Source organism: Macaca mulatta, chromosome 4 (assembly GCF_049350105.2).
Source record: "Macaca mulatta isolate MMU2019108-1 chromosome 4, T2T-MMU8v2.0, whole genome shotgun sequence".
NCBI classification, from domain to species: Eukaryota; Metazoa; Chordata; class Mammalia; order Primates; family Cercopithecidae; genus Macaca; species Macaca mulatta.
The window spans coordinates 44069782-44091863 of NC_133409.1; the positions used below are offsets into that span (position 1 = coordinate 44069782).

The following is a 22082-nucleotide window of genomic DNA, read 5'->3' on the forward strand; positions in this document are numbered from 1 at the left end:
CTGAAGACCTACCTCCTTCCTGTAACATTTTCTATCCATCCCACTCCACAACCAAATTATCTTTTCTTTCTCTGTGCTGGTACCCCAACGCCATTTGAGTTACCAGTATTATCCATTTATTATGTTAACCACACCACACATTCCATACCCACATTCCCCTCCACTAAGCTCCTTGAGGGCAGGACTATGGCTTGGGTACACTGAAATCCACTGCAACGTCTGGCAATGTTCTTTGTACTTGGTAGGCACTTAATACCTATTGAAGGGAATTGCTCCCTGTCATGCCCACACCCTCCTGATTTACCGAATTCATTGTTAGTCTTCTTTTGAATCAACCCCTTCTTACTTGGAAAGATCATGTTCACCATTTCTTTAAAAATTAAACATTTTCTAATAATAAACAATGTTTGCTTTGTCCAAGTGGTTTTGATTACACACAATCCATGCACACCTTTACATCATCTTCAGAGCCCAGTCATTCCAAAATGGCTGTTTCCTTTCTGCTATCAAAACAGAATACGTTTAGCTTTGGGTACATACTAATCTCTAATATTTTATTTCCTTACAAAAACAAGTTCATTTCAATACTTAGCACAATCCAACAAAGAAGAGGGTAATTCATATCCATCACTGTATTCATAAGCCATGTATGTATTCCTAAGTGACTCTTGCTATCCCTTAGTGACCAACCCCTGCCAATTCCCTCCTAAACTCCTTTGTAAAGTGAAATGCAATCATTTCAACCCTTTTGAGATACTAGATACTTACCGGTTATATTAAAGCAAATAGCTCATCTCACTTTCACTACCTTTCTCATCTAAAACTTTTAACTGTTCATTGCTTTGCTTACACAACTCAAATGCTCTTTGATTTCAAGCCTGCACACCAAGACCACATTGCTTCTTTCCTTTCTCTTGCCATGATTTTATCTTAACACTTACATAAATAGACATTCTCTTGTTTTTTTTTTTTTCTACCTTTCACCCAAACTCCATTTTACTTATCTGTAACTTCCAATTTACATTTCAACCACTTTCCTACCTCAGTGAGGGAAAATTCTCCAGGTCTTTTCCCCAACACTATGTCCTCAGGTAAAATGAACTGTCTATATGTTATGATGTTGACGTAATGATGTCCATTATTTTATAAACACAAAAAATAAGAAATGTACAAAATTCATCATAGAGGAATTACTACAGCTAAATAGTAACATTAGACTTTTCTTGAGCCCTTACTGCATATTAGGTACTTAAACACAAATATTAGAACCACATGCACATGCAAAGCAAGTATGTTAATTAACTCAATTTAGCCATTCAACAATGTATACGTATTTCAAAGTATGTTGTATATAATAAATATATAATTTTTATTTGTCAGTTAAGGAAAAATTTTTAAAATAGACAAAGAAAAAGTACGTAAGTACGAGATAAGAATTTCCTTTCTATACAAGTATTAGTATATAAATATAAGAAAGGTATATTTCTCAATTAAAAAAAAAAAAACCCTAGAAATGTCTTCTGTAACTTTTCAGCACAGAAAGTTCAAATATATATACATATTCTTTCTCCTCTACTAGTATTTTCATAGAAATTCATCAAGAGAACTCACCATCACAATATAGATTACTGCTATAGGACCTAGAAGCTTCTTAATATTTGCACGGTAGATTTCACTCAACCTGCTATGGAAGGGAATCATAAAGAATGGGTTGAGTCAAACAACCAACGTAAGAGGACTGAGGCAACTTAAGAAGTTTATAGTTCTTGACTTTAATTTCTGCATAGTATATGTAGTTAAAGAGATTTTCCTTAGCAATATGTGATTCCTGGTTCTTTAGCTATAAATTCTTCCTTTAGGAAACATAAACTCCCACTGTCAGTCTACTCTGATAAAAGTAGTACATACAGGCCAATAAATATTGTACTGCTTAATCAATCTCACTGTCATTGTTATCTAAACAAATAAAACACTTCTGATAGCCTCAAATATAAGAACTCCAATATGACTACTTCTAAAGTTTGACGGTTTGATCCAGGTCTCAAATTCCCAATTAAAATAATCATTTGTATTATCTACATTAACAATGACAACAACAAAAAGACTTTTAAAAAAACACAAATAAGATCAAAGGTAAAAAAGGAGAAAAACCACAATATGCAAAAGTAGTTTGAAAAATACTACAACCATCTAAAACTGAAGCTTGAAATAGTACTAGTTGACTTTAGAAAATACGACAGGGTATGGAGATAGTCCAATAAAATTAATTTGATCACTATCTAATACTTAGAGTGATCATAAAATTTACATCCAAACTGAGACATGTGTAGAGTGAAAGAGGCACTGTTTATAATTATGCCTAAACAAGAGGCATAAACCAGGGCTGTCTTAAGCAAACTCAGACTTACAATTGCTTCTAAAACTCATTGAAGATAAATAATCCCATTCAACCAATAAAGTGTGTAAGGTGACATGGAAAGACAACACCTGCAACCTCTTCCCTTACAACATGCCATATAAAATATTGATGTTTTGATTAAGGAGTAGTATTTTTCAAGAACCAGTTACTAATAATCAAACCTCTCTTTTCTTACATGGAAACCTGATTATTCCAGAACCACAATGACTCCTATTTAATCAGAAATTTTAAAAAATAATAAAAGTTTACAATAAAACATTTAAACACAGTGGCCCAGGCATCATTTTAAGCACTTTATAGCTCATTTAATCATCTTAGCCCAGAAGGACAGAGATTTCTATCCTATTTTACAGGTGAGAAAACTGAAGTACAGAGAGGCTCAGTAATTCACCCCTGGTCACAGTAAGTGATGAAGTTGAAGATTCCAGAGTGTGCTCTTACCAACTGTACTATGTTGCCACTATTGCTCCTCTAGTGGGAGAAGCAGGAGCCCACAATTTTTTCCTAAGTGCACAGAATACAGTGGAGCTCTCAAGTATCTCAAGTGAGTAGAATCGTGGTTACACAGAGTTAAGCACCAATGATATAATTTCCGGTATACATTTGTTACCAGTGGTCAAGCAGGAGCAAATGGGACAGGGAAATGTCTTTACTTATAATATGATAAAGAGAAACCCATTCCACTGTTAGGATAATGTACTACACCAGCACTATGGGTTATCACAGGGTGAGAATGACAAAAAAGATGATTATAATAATGACAAGCATTAACTGTGCACACACAATGTGTCAGGTACTGTCCCAAGCTCGTATCATGTTAACTAACCTAATCATACTAAAAACCCTATGAGGTAGGTACTGTTTCACAGTTGAGAGAACTGACCATGTTACTTGCTCAAGGACACACAGCAAGTAACAGAACTTAGATTGATACCCATGTTCTTTATCACTTCACTATTTTATAAGGGATCATATATACCCAGTAGTACATTCATCTAGTAAGCTGCATTATAACAGAGTTTTAGTATGTTACATCATCAAACAAGAGTTGTTAAGTTTTTGGTTGGAAGGCCGCAGGAACCAAGTTTTGATAGGTGTCATATTTCTCAAGCTTCTGCCTAAAAAAATGAAAACGTTGAATTCTATCTCTAAGATCCCTTCTAATACAAATATCATTTCTCTGAATGCTAATTTCCTGACATTTCATATAACAACAATACAAACTACCTGCTGAAAACATCTGCTATGGTTTGAAGTTCATGCTTTGGAAATCTAATCTCCCATACAACAACAGTGTTGACAGGCAGGACCTTTAAGAGGTGATTAGGTCACAAGGGCCCTGCCTTCGTGAATAGACTAATGCAATTATCACAGAAGTTGACTCATTATAAAAGGGAATTGGGCCCGCTCTTGGGCATGCAACTGTGCTCTCTTGCCCTTCTGCTTTCCATCACGGGATAATACAACAAGAAGGCCCTAGCCAGATATGAGCTCCTCGACCCTGGACTTCCCAGCCCCCAGAACTGTAAGAAATAAACTTTTTTTTCATTACCAATTACCCAGTCTATGGTATTCTGTTTAAAATAGCAACATAAAATGGACAAGACAACATCTAATCTTTAAAAATCTATTTCTGCCAAAGTGCCAGACATAGATTAGATATGTGACTCCTTTGAAAAATAACACAGGTGTGTATTTAAATATGATTATGAGATCAAATATACAAGAAGTTATATTCACATTTTACTCAATTAAAAAGTACAGTATCACACACAAAACTTGAGGTTGACTCAACCTTAGGCCTCTTGATCTGCTGGGATTTATTAGTGTCTTCCTTTTGAGTTTCTATAGCTATATGCAGCAATAATTTTAGGGTAAAGGTAGTTCAGGGTAGTTTTGCTGAAGACTTGTTCTCCCTTGACTATTTATCATAATCCCAGTACAGCAACGTTTTATACTCAGTAGGTACTTAATGAACATATACAAACATCACTAAACACACTCCATCCCCAACACATGATAAGAACAAAGAAAGAAAGTTCTTTGTTCTTATCATGTGTTGGGGATGGAGTGTGTTTAGTGACGTATGCACATGTACCCTAGAACTTAAAGTATAATAATGATAATAATAACAACAACATAAAAATAAAAAAAAAGAAAGAAAACTTCATAGAACTCCTTCTACCTATCAGAAGGAGTTGACAGATAGAAGGCACTTAGTGTGTAAGACTATGTTTTAATAATGGATATACAGAAAATACCTTATTACAATAAATCTTTTAAAATAAAATATATCTTTAAAAAAAAAAAAAAAAAGAACAAAGAAAAAGAGCCTCAGGATCTCCAACAAGCTTCTTCCTAGGAGAATAGCAACAATAGTAGCTAACAGCTATATAAAGCACTATTCCAAGTACCAGGCATTGTTCCAGGTACTTTACGAATGAATTCATTTAGTCCTTAAAACAATCCTAAGAGGCAAGGGTTACCTTTATTCCCCAAACACAGGAAGAAAAAAACTAACTAATGCCCAGAGAAACTAAGGCTCAGAGCAGTTAAGTACAGATGCTCCTTAACTTATGATGGGGTCACATTCTGATAAACCCAACCTAAGCTGAAAATATCCCAAGTCAAAAGTATGTTTTCGACTTACAATATTTTCAACTTATGATGGGTTTACTGGGACATGATTCCATCAGAAGTTGAGGAGTGTACTGAATGTGTATCACTTTAACACCACTGTAAATGTGAAAAATCCTAAATCAAATCATTGTAAGTCAGGGACCATCTGTACTTGCTTGATGGTGGTAACTCCTAAGAACTCAACTTCAACTTAAAAATTCCATCAAGGATTTTAAGCTGACTAAATGAAAATAAACAATAAACAAAATAAAAGTGACAATGATGAAAAAGCTATCATTTATTGAGTGGTGTATCAGTACTTCTTTAATACAATCCTCAAAAATGACCCTAAAAATTACGCATTGTTATTTTCATTTTACAAATCAAAGTAATAGGCAAAGAGAAAGTTCTTGGCCAAGGATATTGACTAGAAATTAGTAGAGCCAAGATATGAACCCAGCTTCATAGACCTCCAAAGCCTGGCTTTTTTCACTATGCCAGTATCTCCCAAATTTTAGACACTTGCATACCACCTTCACAAATTCTGCCATGTTCATGGACCACTTGCACTATTATGTACTTAGTATTTTTTCTTCAAATGAGACACTTTTTTAAAAGTTAAACTTATTTTAAAAGAAACTTTGTATCATGTATAAATGGAAAATTCTACTTCACTTGAAACAGAGATTAAAAAAAATAATATATTCAATGAAAACAAAACTGTAATTTCAGCCAAATACCACTGTCTGCTAAATGTGCTTGCAACCACATCAAGGCCTACCTGTCCTTTTTTAAAAGAGAGCAAATAATATGGGAACGGTGTTAAAAAAAAAATTTTACTAGCTCCAATCTGAAACTTTCTCCGTGAATAATCAGATGTGAAAAACAATAAAAAAGAGAACAGCTTCTTCACTATGTGCAAGAATTGGGTACACATCTCACGCTTTGGGGAACAAAATATAAGGCTGCTCTACTGCCTCTCCTTGATTCAAGTACACACCCATATCTGCAGTCTTTCATGTTTTCTCAATATTGTAGAGAATGTGCTAACACTGAGTAGCAGACTGGTTATTATACCTAGTAGCATTATAGAAACATCTCATGAAAATCTTCTCCTCTTAAGTACTCACATACAATGTTGAAAATATATACTTGGCCCTGGGAGGAAAACAAAATTTTTACACAGAACCCTTTTTCTCAAAAACTTTCTGCCCTAGTTGCAAACAACACACAACCTATGATATAAGGCTGTTTTTTTGTTTTTTTTTTTTTTGAGATAGTTCTCACTGTGTCTCCAAGGTCTGTCTTTCAGGCTGGAGTGCAGTGGCGTGATCTCGGCTCACTGCATCCTCAACCTCCCTGGTTCAAACCCCTCTCGCCTTAGCCCCCTTAGTAGCTAACAGGCATGCACCACTGCAGCTGGCCTTTTTTTTTTTTTTTTTTTTGGTAGAAATGGGGTCTCACTATGTTGCTGAGGCTGGTCTCAAACTCCTGGGCTCAAGTAATCATCTGCCTCAGCCTCCCAAAGTGCTGGTATTACAGCCGTGAGCCACCATACCCAGCAAGGTTGTAATTTTAAGCATCAAAATGGTTGGCAACCTGAGCACAAGCTTTGCCATCACACGAAACTGAATTTGAATCCCAGTGCATGTTGCACATGTAGCCACTCTATAGCTCAAGGTTGCTCAGTTGAAAAACTGAAATAATACCTATCTCTAAATGTAAAGTTAAATATATGTCAAATAGCTTGATGCCTGGCCCATTATAGGTGCTATATAATTAGTACTCGACCCCTGTAAGAATTAAATAAAAAGAGTGGTTACTGTGAGTTGGGATTTTTTTTTTTAAATAAGTACCCAATCTCTAGCCCTTAAAGAATTGGTAGATTTTTGGTCAGTCAAAACAAGAGAGGCAATCCAATTCAGGGTGACAATAAGTCAATTCAGGGACTGTAGTGGTGGCTAGGTGGTACAATGAAGTTAGATGATGGAGGCTCTAAATGCCACGCTAATTTTCACCGAACATTTCTTAAGAGTATCATATAATTTATAATTCACTAATCTATTCTTTAGCAATTACGGAAAAGCTTAACATTTAGGTGGCCACTATAGTAGTTTATCAATGAGGCGTTCAGAGCTTGGATTAGAGTAATGCTAAGAACAGAAAACAATGATTGGCTAAGTCCTTTCAAAGAGAATCTGAAGGACTTTGAAAGTTGGATAAATGGAAAAGATGAGTCAAAGCTGACTCCAAAGAAGACAGTAGGAAGACAATCAGGATGTTAAAGACAGAATATTTCAGCTCCATGATGAACAAGAAGAGACAATATCCAACATGAAGTGATTCACTGCCAATTGCAAGGAAAGTGGTTCAACAGAATAAGACCTAAGAAAAGGTCACTGAATTTGGTGATTACGATAACAACGAACTTTAAGAATACTTTAAAAAAACAAAAAACAAAAAGGAGGCGGAATATAAAAGTTAAATTACACCAAGCACAGTGGCTCATGCCTAAAATCCCAGCACTTTGGGAGGCCAAGGCAGGCAGATTGCTTTTAAGCTGAGGAGTTCGAGACCAGTGTGGCCAACATGGCAAAACCCCATCTCTAATAAAAACACCAAAAAAAAAGGCCGGGCATGGTAGTGCACACCTGTAGTCCCAGCTACTCGGGAGGCTAGGTGGGAGGATCGCTTAAGCCCAGGTAACCAGAGGTGTAGTGAGCCAAGATCGTGCTATTGCACTCCAACTTGGGTGACAGAGCAAGACTCTGTCTCAAAAGATGAATCAGCAAATAAAAATAAAAGTTAGATTACTAGTGCTTAAGAATAGGCCAGGGTACAGGCAGTAGAGAAGAAATCAGGTCATTTGTTATTTGGCAGTAAAAGGAAGAAGAAAAATAGGAAGGCAGCTAGATTGGTGTGCAGGGTCAAATGAAAAACACCAGAAGCAAAAAGGAACATTATGTAGAAAATAACCATGAAACAATACAATTAATAACTATGACAATTCCCTTTTTGCCATTTGTTAGGTGCTAGCAAGAAACACTAAGTTTGGATTCACTCCAGAATCAAATCTTAGAGGGAAATGTACTTAGGGAAGTAAAAGATTTCTGTCTCTCAGGGTTCACAACAGTGGGTGGTAAACAGAAAATCTAACCATAAGCTCCCTTCCACCAGCCATTAATTCTTCAGTGTTCTGAATGAAGGCAGAGAATACAGTGGGTCATTAGCTTTCAAAGGTTTAAGATCTGTAGTTTCTATTATTCCTAATGACAAGTAGTACAATCCGTAATTCTGACGTGGCACATGTCTCAGTGGCCTGTGCTAGGGAATGTATGAAATCCTGTGAGTGTACCATCACTCAACCCAGCACCCTCATCTCTAAATTGACTTGTGGGCCGCCACTTGCAGCCAGGCACACTGGAACTCTGTAGAAGTTGTGCCTCATTATACTTTATGAAAAAAAAAGTATATGCTATAGTGCCAAGGTATCCAGATTCTACCATAATTTATTGTTTTAGTTGCCAATAAATTCACAGTTTTAAAAAAATTTCTTAGAATTACTCTGCTATATATAAAAAAAAGTGGGGGTAGGTAAGGGAAAAAGATTCTGAAAGGGAGGGAGGGGAAAGCAGCAATGTCTTGTCAGCAAAGCAGCGAAGTCAGAGCTCAGAGAATTCTGTGCTATTGTTCCTGTTCTTACTGCCTCCTTCTCTTCTCATGCTCAGAATGTTGATTGGGGTGGGGAGAGAGTACCCATAGTGCTAGGCAGTGGAACATCCAAGGCTTCAAGCTTCACCACCCCCACTTTTCACTTCCCTGGGTGAGGAGCCCAGAATTGCCTTAAGTCATCATCCCAATCACGTCTATGAATGCACAGCAAAGCAGGGCTAAGCAAATGGCTTGCCCCAAAAAGTTGCCTATGTTTTCTAAACATCTATTATGTGTTTCTGCTGTTCTGCACATCATGAAAGAAAAGAAATCTGAGTTTTAGCCGCAACTTGCTCACAATATTGCTGGGATATAGAGATACTGGAGAAGCAGCCAAGCAACGGCATAAACACACCAAGAAACAGCATAAATGAACAAAAATCAATACAGTGCAAAACATATATAAAAGGATAGGCAGCAGGGAAATTGGTCTCAGTGAGAGTGAGGTTGTTCAAATTAATTTCCAAAACCTATAAAAGTCAATTAAGCCATGTTTTGAAAAGGGGGGGAGGAATAAGCACAGAAGTGAGGACAGAGTCTTGTAGATGAAGGAAGTTACATGATAAAAAAGAATAGATAAAGAACAAGTAAAAGCTGTGTGAGATACAGAAAAACAGATTTGCTAGGAGGGAACACAAAGTCCCTATTAGGAGAATAATCAGAAACAAGCCTGTGAGATGTAGCAGTGGGTTGGCAGAAGCTTTTAAGGCTGATTACGCATGACTACTCAGATTTGAAATGCTCTCTGTATCACCCTTCATTTTATGGGAATGCTATACTTTCTCTCTAAAAGAGTTAACTAAATTAAATGAGAAACTCCACTGACCTGTTTTCTTATTTAGATTACATGCTTGTCTACCAGTGCTTGCTCACTGTCAAGTTCAACAACTGAAAATTATGCCTCTGCAGGGCAGAGAAATGCATGTGAGTTTACTACTAAAGTAAGCCATGATACCACTTAAAAAAAAAAAAAAATTAAGAGAACAGCCTTGATGTAACAACTCCTTAAAGTTATTAGCATGCACGCTCAGTGTGTTTGACTAGCATCACCTGACCAATTTTAAAAGTATTAACGAGAATATTCACAGTCTAATTGAAAGCACTATGCAGTCTGTTCTCAGAGTTCCATACTGTTGAAAAAAACTCATTAATTATAATTTGGAAGTTTTTAAGTGGTAAGATAAAATGAAGAGGCTAGGCTGGGACCCATCAATGTACTGATGAGGAATGAAATTCTAAAGCACCAGCTAAGCAGTCTAATAGGCTTTGAGTGAGTACCTAACAGGAACAAAGTGATAATAAGGGAAACAAGGCTAAAACTTACCCTCAAATTGTTTGCCACCGATCACGGGAAAAAGATACACAGAAAGAATAACCTAAAGTACAAATTGTATACAAGTGCAAACATACAGAACAGAGCTGGGAGACTACAGAAGGAGGGGTTATCTGGTTGGGATGATCAGGAAAAAGTTCAAGTAGGAGGTCAAACTAAAAAACAAAAAACGCATGGTATTTTAAGTGAAAGTTCAAAAATTATTTCAAAGACCTTTCTAATTCCATGAAAGATGATACAACATTCCAGAGATATAATGTGATGGTTCAGATTTAGGTAAGTAAGCCTGTGATAAAAATTATGAAGGAAACCAAAGGACTATAAAATGAGTTAGTCTGTAAATATCTCAATGTAGAAAATAATTCATCATAGGAAGAATCTGCTCTGGATCCCAGGAAAAAATACAGTAAGTTTAATAAAATCTCAGCAATAATATAGAGACTGTAAAAAATTCTACTGGGAATCAGTCAGAGTCTGAATAAGAAAACATTTTTGAAGGAGTAATACACAAGCTTGTCAGAAAGTAATCTGACTTTCACTCTTAAGCTTCCATGAAACACACATAAAACGTAGTAGGTTAAAGCAGGACTACTTAAATCCCAGCTCTACTACTTACTAGCTGTATAATCGTAGAGAAGTTACTTATCCTGTGTCATTTTAAAAATAGGGATAATAAACTGTGTCCACTTCACATCACTGAAACGAAAATGAATTATCATAAAGGGCCACAAACAAGGCTGATATAGTAGGCACTACATCAGCATTAATTATTAGTATCGTTTGAATTTGCTGGCAATGTACATTAAGGTTAGAGATAAGCAAACGTATTTTTTGGGAAAAAAGATAAATCATGTTCACTCATTCAACAAATATTCACTACTGACAATGTGCTAGGAATACAGTCATGAAGCAGACAGGCACAGTGACTCCTTGGAGATCAGAAGATTCGGTTTTCCAGGAGGACAGGAACCGTGTCTCTTTCACTCACCTCTGCATACTGAATGCCCTAGGTACAGATCCTGGAGCACAGCAGGTGTTTAATGGTGTTTGTTTAATTAATGAAAAGCGTAATTATAGGACATGAAATTGAAAAAAAAAATTCTGAATATATGGAGAATAGGAATTCAATAGAACCATCCTCTGAACAAATGGTACAGCAATGCCACAGGATAACTAAACCTCAAGAAATTTGTCTACAAACCTTCAAGAATCTATTGATTCTTGAATATCATAAGAGCATACATTTTCCTATTAATAAAAATTAATGAAATGGCACGCTTATTACAAGGATTAAATGAGATCCTGTGTTAAATGAGAATCACAAAGCTGCAATAAGATGCTGACGTGAAGAGGTAGGCTAGATTCTTCAGCTCCGAGGCTCACTCCTCAGCTAAATACAATTACTATGTGTCCAGGTGTTTAGTGGTTGCTTATACAAATAGCTAAAACCTCTTGTATTAAATGTCTAAATGTGTTACGGGTTTAAAATGTAAGGTGCCTTTGGGTTTAATATCCAAGATTTAAGTCTCTGGAGGCTGACCTAATTTCAGATGAAGAGATATACTTCCATACCCACATGGCCTTCCTAACAGTTTCAAGAAAGTTTCAGAAAATTCCTGAGGTCTTAAGTGAAAACAGAAACCTAAATCTCTGGGACAATATCAGAGTTAATTAACTCTGAAAGGACATTTCAAATATAAAGACTTTAAGGCGGGACATGATGGTTCATGCCTGTAATCCTTGCTTGAGTCCAGGAGTTTAAAAGCCAAAAAATACAAAAATTAGCTGGGCATGATAGCATGTGCCTGTAGTCCTAGCTACTTGGGAAGCTGAGGTGGGAAGATCCCTTGAGCCTGGGAGGTTGAGGCTGTAGTGAGCCATGATCATGCCATGCCACTGCACTCCAGCCTGGGTGACAGAGTGAGACCCTGTCTCAAAAAAAAAAAAAAAAAATTAGGCTTGCATTCCTCATTTTTAGTGAATGGCCTCATTCAGGAACCACCACCAAGTCTGCACACGCTTCTAACGCCACCCAGCTGCTGCTACTCTCAAGCTTTCAAATGTCCACCTAACTCTGCTGCCCAGAAGGAAGGAACATGGCATCACACTCAGCACATCCAAAATTCACCACATTATCTTCTCCCCAAACCCCTTACCTTGCCCTCTGCTTCTTTATTTCCATGTTAATGGCATCACCCTTCTGTAGGCTCCAAACCTCAGAATCATTCTTTGAGTCCTCTAGTGGTAAACTTCACTTCAAGAGAGCAAACCTTCAAATTAATTATCCAGTGAAAGGGCAAAACAAAAGGCTTACTGACAGAATCGAAAGGTTGGGAAAGCATTATGAAGTTCACCCAACAAAATCAATGAAAGGTATAAAGCTAGATTTGAAGAACAGACAATTTTCTCTAGTATTAAAGCCAAGATTCTACAAATTCCGTGTTTTCTCATATACAGCAGAGCTTAAGTGAGTGAAACTTACTTGATTACCTTCTAAGAACCAGGCACTATCAGTTTGGTAGTATTAAAACTTCAGAAATGGTCAAGGCGGAGGATCACCTGAGGTTAGGAGTTCGAGACCAGCCTGGTCAACAAGACGAAACCCCATCTCTACTAAAAAATACAAAAATTAGCTGGGCGTGGTGGCGCAGGCCTGTAATCCCAGCTACTCAGGAGGCTGAGGCAGGAGAATAGCTTGAACCCGGGAAGCGGAGGGTTCAGTAAGTAGAGACTGTGCCACTACCCTCCAGCCTGGGAGACAGAGCCAGACTCCGTCTCAAAACAAAACAAAACAAAACAAACAAATAAAAAAAACCTCCAGAAATGGTATTGGCTTCAGTTTACAGATGAGGAAATGAAATCTCAAGAGAGGTTAAGCACTTACAAAGGATGAGAAGTTAATAAGCACCAACTGGAGATTCAAAATCTAGAACTGTCTTTTCCAAAGTCTATGCTATTATTGACTACACTTAATACTTGCTGACACAGAAAATTACGAGGGTGTTGTAATTACTTTTCTACGGAATATAATGAAGTGCTTCAGAAAAGATATGCGTTCTTCTAAATCAGCTATTAACATACAGTTTCATTAAACACTTTGAAGTCAAACCTCTGATCCTTCTAGTCACAAATGAGACACCAAGAAAAACTAGTATACTCTTAGTTTCCAAACAATGAATTCTTGTTTTATAGATACTTCTATTTCCACGTACAACATTTTGCATAACTCATGGGCAAAAAGAAGCAATAATCACTTTATGCAACTATTTTTTTCTCCAAAGGAACACACTTATAATTGTATTAGGCCCAAGATCTAGCTACTTATGCAAACTCAGATTGAAAACAGCTATTTCAAAATACAAAACACCAAATCAGTCCCTTTAAGTAACATTAGAATAGCCCCCAAAAAGATTCATGATAGTGATTATGCCAGTGGACAAACCAACCCAAAATAGTCCTGTAGATTGAAACCACTATTTCATTAAAATTAGTACTTGTCAGTCATGACTACTTCAAATTCGCATTATTCTTTGAAGTATTATATTTCTGTAATTTCCCATAATATTAAGATATCTGAGTTAAGTGTACAAAAATTCATCATACCACTAAAGGTCAATAGATGGAAACTGGTCTTCATTCTAAATCATATGATTTTTAGCCCCTTCTAAGGTCAATAAATAATGTACTTGTAAAACAACACATACAAAAGCAGGCAGAGCAGTCCCTGTCACACAGAACAGTGCATAAATGTTAGCTTGATGCTAATGTAATGTAATGTAAATATACTGAGTTCTAACGAATCTTGGAAGATGAGATATGGCAATCTCCGCTACATGTAAAAATCTATCAGTATATCATCTTTCAAAATTTAAATCCTTTATCGAATGCCAGATTACATTATGCTGAAGTTTTGTAATTAAACTATGTAAGCAGTACACAGTCCTTCATTCTCCACCACACTCAACTTTTACATTCTCCTAGATGACTATTTTGTAATTTTAATTCATAGCTTTGAGGTATAATTTATAAACCATAAAATTCAACCATCGTACATGTACAATTAATTGAGTTTTAAGAAAATTATAGAGTGTATACAGCACTATCACTACAATCTAATTTTAGAATTTTTCTGTCACCCAAGTATTTTCCTCCAGACCATTTCTCTTGCTCTGGCCTCAGGCAACCACTAATCTGCTATATCTCTATAGATTTGCTTTTTGTAGACAGTCCATATAAATGTAACCACACAATATGTACTCTTTTGTATTTGGTTTGACAGTTAGCATGTTGTTATTAAAGATGAGGTCTCGCTATGTCACCCAGGCTGGAGTGTAGTGGCGTTAACACAGCTCACTGCAGCCTCAAACACCTGGGCTTAAGCTATCCTCTTTCCTCAGCCTTCCAAGAATAGCCAATGATATGCAGGTGCCATCACACTCAGCTAATTTTATTTATTACTTTTTTTGCGACAGGGTCTTGCTATGTTGCCCAGAGCCATGTTTTTGACATTCATGTTTGTTATAACATATATCACTAATTTGTTTCTTTTTTATTGCAGAATAGTTTTCCGCATTTTATGTATTCAAACACCATTTGATGGATATTTGAATTGTTTTCTAGTTTTTGACTACAGTGAATAATGCTAACAGACATGTACATGCCATTATTTCTACATGTATTTTCATTTCTCTTGGGCAGATTCCTAACAGCGGAACTGCTAGTTCCTATGGCAAATTTAGGCTTAACTTCTTAAGAAAAAGCCAAACTGTTTCCCAAAGTGGTTGTGCCATTTACAGTCCCAAGAGAAGTGCCTAGGGGTTCCAGTTTCTTAACAATATAAATACTAGGTATTGTCAGTCTTTTTAATTATAGCCACTCTGGTCAGTGTGTGATAGTATATCACTGTGATTTAATTTGCATTTCCCTAATGACTAATGATGTTAGCATCTTTTCATACGCTTATTGGCCATTCTTATCGTTGTCTTTGGTGAAATACCTATTTAATGGGCTTAAGCCTAAGAATGGGCTTTCTCCCAGTTTTTTTTTTCCTTTATAAGTGAGTTGTAAGATTTTTCAAATATATTCTAGATTAAAGACCTTTACCATGTTTATAATATGCAAATATTTCTCCCCAATCTACGGCTTATCTTTTTATACTTTCTTAAGTATCCTCTGAAGTGTAAAAGTTTTAAAAATATTTAATAAAGCCCAATTATTTCTTGTTTCTTTTCCTTTTCTTTTTTTTTTCTTTTTCTTTTTTTTTTTTTTTTGAGACAGGGTCTGGCTCTGTTGCCCAGGTTGGAGTCCATTGGCACAATCTTGGGTCTCTCTGACCTCTGCCTCCCAGGCTTAAACCATCCTCCTGCCTCAGCCTCCCAAGTAGCTGGGACCACAGGTGCACACCACCACACCCAGCTAATTTATTTTATCTTTTTTTTAGAGGCAGGGGTCTCCCTGTGTTGCCCAGACTGGTCTCAAACTCCTGTGCTCAAGTGATCTGCCCACCTCAACCTCACAAAGTGCTAGGATTACAGGCGTGAGTCACTGTGCCCAGCCCCGTTTTGTAGTTTTTAATACAAAAATCTTGGTGACTCTTTCCTTAAGTTTATTCCTAAGTATGTTAGGCCTCTTTGAAACTAATGTAAGTTTTTTTTTTCCCCTTACTTTCATATTAAGATTTTATGTCACTACTATACTGTTAATCCTGCCTCAGTTTGTAGAAAACAAATAAAAGCCATTAGGCCAGAACATCTTCCCACTAAATCTATATTCCACCCACTAAATCCATATTCCTACTTGCCTCTGTAACCATGTTGTTCTTTCTTCACCACTGTTAAAACTGAGGAAGTGGCCGGGCGTGGTGGCTCATGCCTGAAATCCCAGCACTTTGGGAGGCCAAGGTGGGCGGATCACGACGTCGAGAGTTCGAGACCAGCCTGGCCAACATGGTGAAACCCCTTCTCTACTAAAAAGACAAAAATCAGGCAGGCATGGTGGTGGGTGCCTGTAATCCCAGCTACTCTGAAGGCTGAGGCAGGAGAATCGCTTGAACCCGGGAGGCGGAGGTTGCAGTGAGCCAAGACCACACCATTGCACTCCAGCCTGGGAGACAGAGTGAGAATCCATCTCAAAACAAAACAAACAAAAAAAAACACTGAGGAAGTATCCCCTTCTTATCAAAGGACTCTGTGCAGTCAGGATCCTGACCATTCCTGCTTTCTCAAGGACTTCTCATCTCCCTTATCTTAGCAATCCTAACAACTAAAATCATTCTGCAGAATTTCTCACACTCAAAAAGAAACAAACAAAAAGATTTCCTTTATATCCTCATACACCTCTAGCTTCTACCCTGTATCTATTCCCTTTCACAGGCAAACTTCTTTCAAAGCTATCTATACACCCTATCTCTAGTTCCTCAGCCATCATTTATCCCTCAAATCACTCAAATCTGGCATCCATCTACACTAGTCCATGAAACTGGCTCACTGAAGTTACTAATAACTTCCAGGTTGCCAAATCCAATGGCCACATTCCTGCCCACATCTTCTCAGCCTCTCAGTGAAACTCAATACAGCTGACTACCCACCCCCCTCGAAATACCTGCATTATTTGGCATCCATGACATGATAATACTGTACATTACACACTCCCAATTTGTACCACTCTGGTTGTGTGCTTTCTAGCCTCCTTCCAAGAGGCCTTCCGGTTTACTCAACTTAGAAACGTTCAGCATTCCTCAGGATTCCAATTCTAGTCAATCTTTCTTTCTTCTTTATCTTTTCTTCAATTATTTCATTCATTTTCATTACCTTAAATGTCACTAACATAGTGACAATCTTCAAATGACATATCTAAGCCAAGTATCTCTGAATTCCTCAAGATTTATAGATCTCTCTAACAGGCCTACTTGACAATCTACAAGCTTCTGAGAACTAGACAAAAGGGGAACTCCTGAATTCACCCCTACCCCTCCCACCGAAACAACTCCCGCCAAAATCCATTCCTCTTCCAACCATACAATAGTGGCAACTTCCAGCAACATCCTCAAGTTCTTTCTCCTCCCTTATGTTCCATATCCAACGCATTACTATGCCTTCCTATTTCTACCACCTAAAAAATTCTCGGATATGTCCACTGTTCTCTATCCTACTGCCACCTCGCTAATTTAAGCCATTGCTGTCTGCTGCCTGGACTGTTGCATATCCACTAGCTTGTCCGCTTCCACTTGCCCCCAGTATTCTTTTTGCTCATACATCAGTCAGCATGATCTTTTAAAATATAATTCAGCTTTGGGAGGCCGAGACGGGGGGATCACGAGGTCGGGAGATCGAGACCATCCTGGCTAACACGATGAAACCCTGTCTCTACTAAAAAAATACAAAAAACTAGCCAGGCGAGGTGGCGGCTGCCTGTAGTCCCAGCTACTCGGGAGGCTGAGGCAGGAGAATGGCGTAAAGCCGGGAGGCAGAGCTCGCAGTGAGCTGAGATCCGGCCACTGCACTCCAGCCTGGGTGATTGAGCAAGATTCTGTCTCAAAACAAAACAAACAAAAAATATATATACATATTTTATATATATATATATACATATTATATATATACACATATTATATATATACATATTTTTATATATATATATATATATAAAAATTCAGGTGATGCTACACCCCCAAATAAAAACTTTTCGTATATTTCCACTAAAATCCAAATTCCTTTTCACTGAGTACAAGGGCCTGCCTTATGCAGTCCCTGCCATTCTCCCCTCTTGTCCATAGTTTCACACACTGCCCTCTTGACAGCCTCAGGCCCTTCCCAGTTCTCTCTATATGAAACACCTTATTCTCCCTCCCTTGACCCCTCATCCAGGCGTCCTCTAAGGGGCCTTCCCTTACACCTAAGTAGGTCCCCACTACCTCCTCATCCAATGAATCTCTATTATTGTATACCGTTCTTTTTTTCTTTTCTTTTATTTGGGGGGGGCGCAGTGGGGGGTGGAATGGAGACTTGCTCTGTCACCCAGGCTGGAGTGTAGTGACACTACTATGTCTACTATGTCTCACTGCAGCCTCGACTTCCCAGGCTCAAGTGATCCTCCTGCCTCTGCCTCTCGAGTAGCTGAGACTACAGGTGAGGGCCACCATGCCTGGCCATTTTTTTTTCTTTTTGACATTGGCACAAGTCAGAGAACATGTCTTTATCCTTCACCACTGCATGTATACAAAGAACAGCCACAAGGAAGTCTTAGTTCAAATATTTAAAACTGATTTAAGACAGAGAAATGTTTAGCATTTCTCAGGTCAGCGTGCTCTTCCTTAAAACTGAATTAATGTAGAAGGCCATAAGATAAGCTTGACTCAATTAGGGGAAGGCTGGAAATCACAAATTAAGTGCAAAATTCTGTGGAACTATGTTTTCTAAGCAGATGTCCAGTGTGTATACCAGAATCTCAAAGGAATCAACAACCCAAAAGAGACAGACTAATAAATTCTGGCTTCATTATTTAATGATAGACCCCAAATTCAACACACGGCTAATTCTTGAAACAAAATGGAGAAGAGATGTAGTATTCTTAATTTTTAAAAGCCCAAGTCTTAGAATTCATCAAATCTCAATGAAATGTGGTATATGGTTTAACTTCCATTACACAGAGGGAAAAGATGAGTGCAGATGCATCTACAATAGGAAAGGCTACAGAAAATAAAACATATATAAGAGAAAACATCAGAAATGACAAGTCTTATCACCCATTTCAAATTCTCATGGCCTTGAAGAACTAAGCACCCACGGATTTAAGACCCTTTCATCAGTTTCCTCTTCTATATATCCTCTTTATAGTCCTCAAAGAATGTCAAATAATCCAGTTCCAGTGTCAAGATAGTGGAGCAATTAACCACAAGACTTTGTGCTACTCTTAAAGGGGTGTGTCTGCAATAGATTAGCTGCTCCTACACAAAGATAGTCTCATTTGAGTCAGAAATCATGAAAACCCAATTCCATAGCTAAACGAGACATTCTGTGATTTGTTCAGGGTCACAAAGTTAGCTGATGCCAGGACTGGAACTTGCCTGCCACAGTTAGTGCTCTTCATACCACCTTCTCATGCTCTTGTGTCGTTCCATCAAATGTTTGGCATGAATTCCCAATATACTAAAACTCTAACTCTGGGCTATTGATTAAAAACAAACAAACAAACAAACAAAATGACTAAAACTAACATAAGAAACTCAAGAAGACAGAAATTTTAAAAGTAAATAAATAGGACACTACAGAAAGACATTAACTGTGACTTCTTTCACAAACAGTATCTTTTTCAACTGTGTATAGGTAAGTGATTAAGGCAAGATTATTTCTGTAGTTTATTACAATTTTTTAGTAATTCAGAACTAAAAACCACTACTCCAGAATAACAAACCCGAGACTTATTAAGTTTATATCTTTCAACACATAAATGAGCTCTGCTTTCTATTTTTAAACTTATCACTAATGCCAGATTTTGTAATTGATTTAAACAAGTTTCAAGAGAAAAACAAAATGGTTTGTTTCACTGTTATTGCTTTTCCCCATTACATTTATGTGTGTTATTCAAATATTCTACCAAGATATTGATCAACACAAATGATCTAAAGATTTTCAGCTTCATTAACAGGGTACATTGCTCACAAACCTCAATGAAAGAACAGTTAGTACTAGAACCTTTTATCAACCTATTATGCATTCAAAGTCTGTATGAAGTTTTAAGACATTTCCCAAACAGAAGCTTTTGGTGAAAGCAAAGAAAACATTCTGATTAGTGTGGTAAATAGTACATCTTTCCTAATCTTTAAAAAATAAACTACTCGGAAAAAGCTGACTTTTAAGCCACAACAATGAATATTGTCTTGCTCAGCAGACAGCAAAATTCCTCATGATTAAATCCTATGAGCCAGATTTTTCTCCCCCTCATCTTGTTATTATGTGGCATGGAGCATAATTTTACAAAGCATCCACTCCTTCAGTTTATCTATTGACATTCTGTCTTCAAAAACAAACTCTTAAACTCAGAATAGATTTTCCTCTGCTATTCCAAAGCAAGTATAATGAGCACACCTTAAAACATCTGACAGTTGTAATAAAGAAAAATTGTATCTGTGTGTGCCCCAGATACCAACTACAAGAATCTCCCTCTTTCTTTGAAGTGGCTGTGTTTCAAGACATCATCATACATTAAACTACTTACTATGCAAAGGAGGAAGTTGATACGTAACTCAAAATCAAATATTCCAAAATCCCTACTGTTCATAAGAACTGTGGGCAAGTCAAAATCAGACCAACTGAATTTCATTCCTTACCCTGCCCCCAAACCACATGACCAGAGAAGGTAAGAGCTGGTGAATAATAGTAAGGGAGAGATACGAACTATTCACAAATAAATTATTTAAATTCCCTGCTATCAAGTTCTTAGTAAACAAGAATAAACCTGTAATCCCAGCACTCTGGGAGGCTGAGGTGGGCGGATCACAAGGTCAGGAGTTCAAGACCAGCCTGGCCAATATGGTGAAACCCCGTCTCTACTAAAAATACAAAAATTAGCCGAGCGTGGTGGTGGCGCATGCCTGTAGTCCCAGCTACCCAGGAGGCTGAGGCAGGACAATCACTTGAACCTGGGAGGTGGAGGTTGCAGTGAGCCAAGATCGCACCACTGCACTCCAGCCTGGGCGACAGAGCGAGACTGTCTCAAAAAATAAAAATAAAAACAAAAAATAAAAAATAAAATAAACAAGAATAACACCCACTTCACAAGATGTTGCAAGGATCAAATGAGTTCTTCCATGAAAATGATTTGCCTGGTCAAAGAACGTAATAGGCACTCAATAAATGCCAGCTCCTTCCTCGTTTGGTTCTGGGCTCGGTGTTCTTTGTTCTCTACACTCAGGTCCCCAGATGACTCAGTCCCCTCCTAACTTTTACTAACAAACACTGTAAACTACTGTACCAATCAAGGTCCTGATATGTATGTGCATACCCAGTCTATGTGACACTGTCTCCCATCCCTAAACACCTAGGTGAGCAAAATAGAGGAAAAGACCCCAAACACCTGAACCTGAACTGCTGTAAGAACCAGCAGGACAAATCTCCACCCACTTCCAACTGTCCCCAAGAGATCTGAATTGCCATCTAAAAATGTCTGAAACCAAACTCATCATTGTCTCTTTTAAAAAGTAAGCCCTCTTCCTGCCCCTTTTCTAACTGTGAGTGGTGTGACGAAGAACGATCCTTGCCCCACTGTACTCTCACCAAAACACTGCCAAATAACCCAGGCCTCTCGAGTTTACCTTCATTATCTCTACCACCTCTCTCTCTCTCTCTTTTTTTGAGACAGCATCTTGCTCTGTCACCTAGGCTGGAGTGCAGTGGCTCAATCTCGGCTTACTGCAACCTCCTCCTTCTCCCAGGTTCTAAGTGATTCTCCTGCCTTGGCCTCCAGAGTAGCTGGGATTACAGGCATGCGCCACCACACGCGGCTAATGTTGTGTTTTTAGTAGAGAAAGGGTTTCACCATGTTGGCCAGGTTGGTCTCGAACTCCTAACCTCAGGTGATCCACCTGCCTCAGCCTCCGAAAGTGCTGGGATTACAGGCGTGAGCCACTGTGCCTGGCCCATATCTCATGTTTGTCCCACTCCCACCACTATATTCCAGGTTAGGGTTTCTCAGTCTCAGCACTACTGACATTTTGGGTACATAATTCTTGTGGAGGCTGTCCTGTGCACTGCAGGATGTTTAGCAGCATTTCTGGCCTCTACCCACTAGATGCCAGTAGAACTGCTCTCTCCCCTCCAGTTATGACAATCAAAAATGTCTCTAGACACTGCCAAATGCCCCTTCCCCATTGTCACCCTCATTCCCAAGTTTGAGTACCACTGGCCCAGTTTCTTACTTCGTATCTGCCATACAAAATCAGCCCCCAAGTTAAGTCTACAGTTTTATTCCTCTAATTCCTATGGCCCTGACAAACGACTCCTA

The 22082-nt window shown here is 38.0% G+C and overlaps 1 protein-coding gene across 8 annotated transcripts in view; it reads right to left on the minus strand.

Moving 5' to 3' along the window:
* The window catches only part of REPS1 (RALBP1 associated Eps domain containing 1), an 86451-nt gene that overhangs the window by 60849 nt on the left and 3520 nt on the right, over positions 1 to 22082 (minus strand). For 4 of the 8 annotated variants that reach the window (XM_077999476.1, XM_077999475.1, XM_077999474.1 and 1 more), the window contains exon 2: positions 12239 to 12336. The exons of the other annotated variants lie outside the window; for them this stretch is intronic. The gene's annotated coding sequence lies outside the window, so the exon portion shown is untranslated. The remainder of the gene's footprint in view (positions 1 to 12238; positions 12337 to 22082) is intronic. 8 annotated transcript variants of the gene reach the window in all.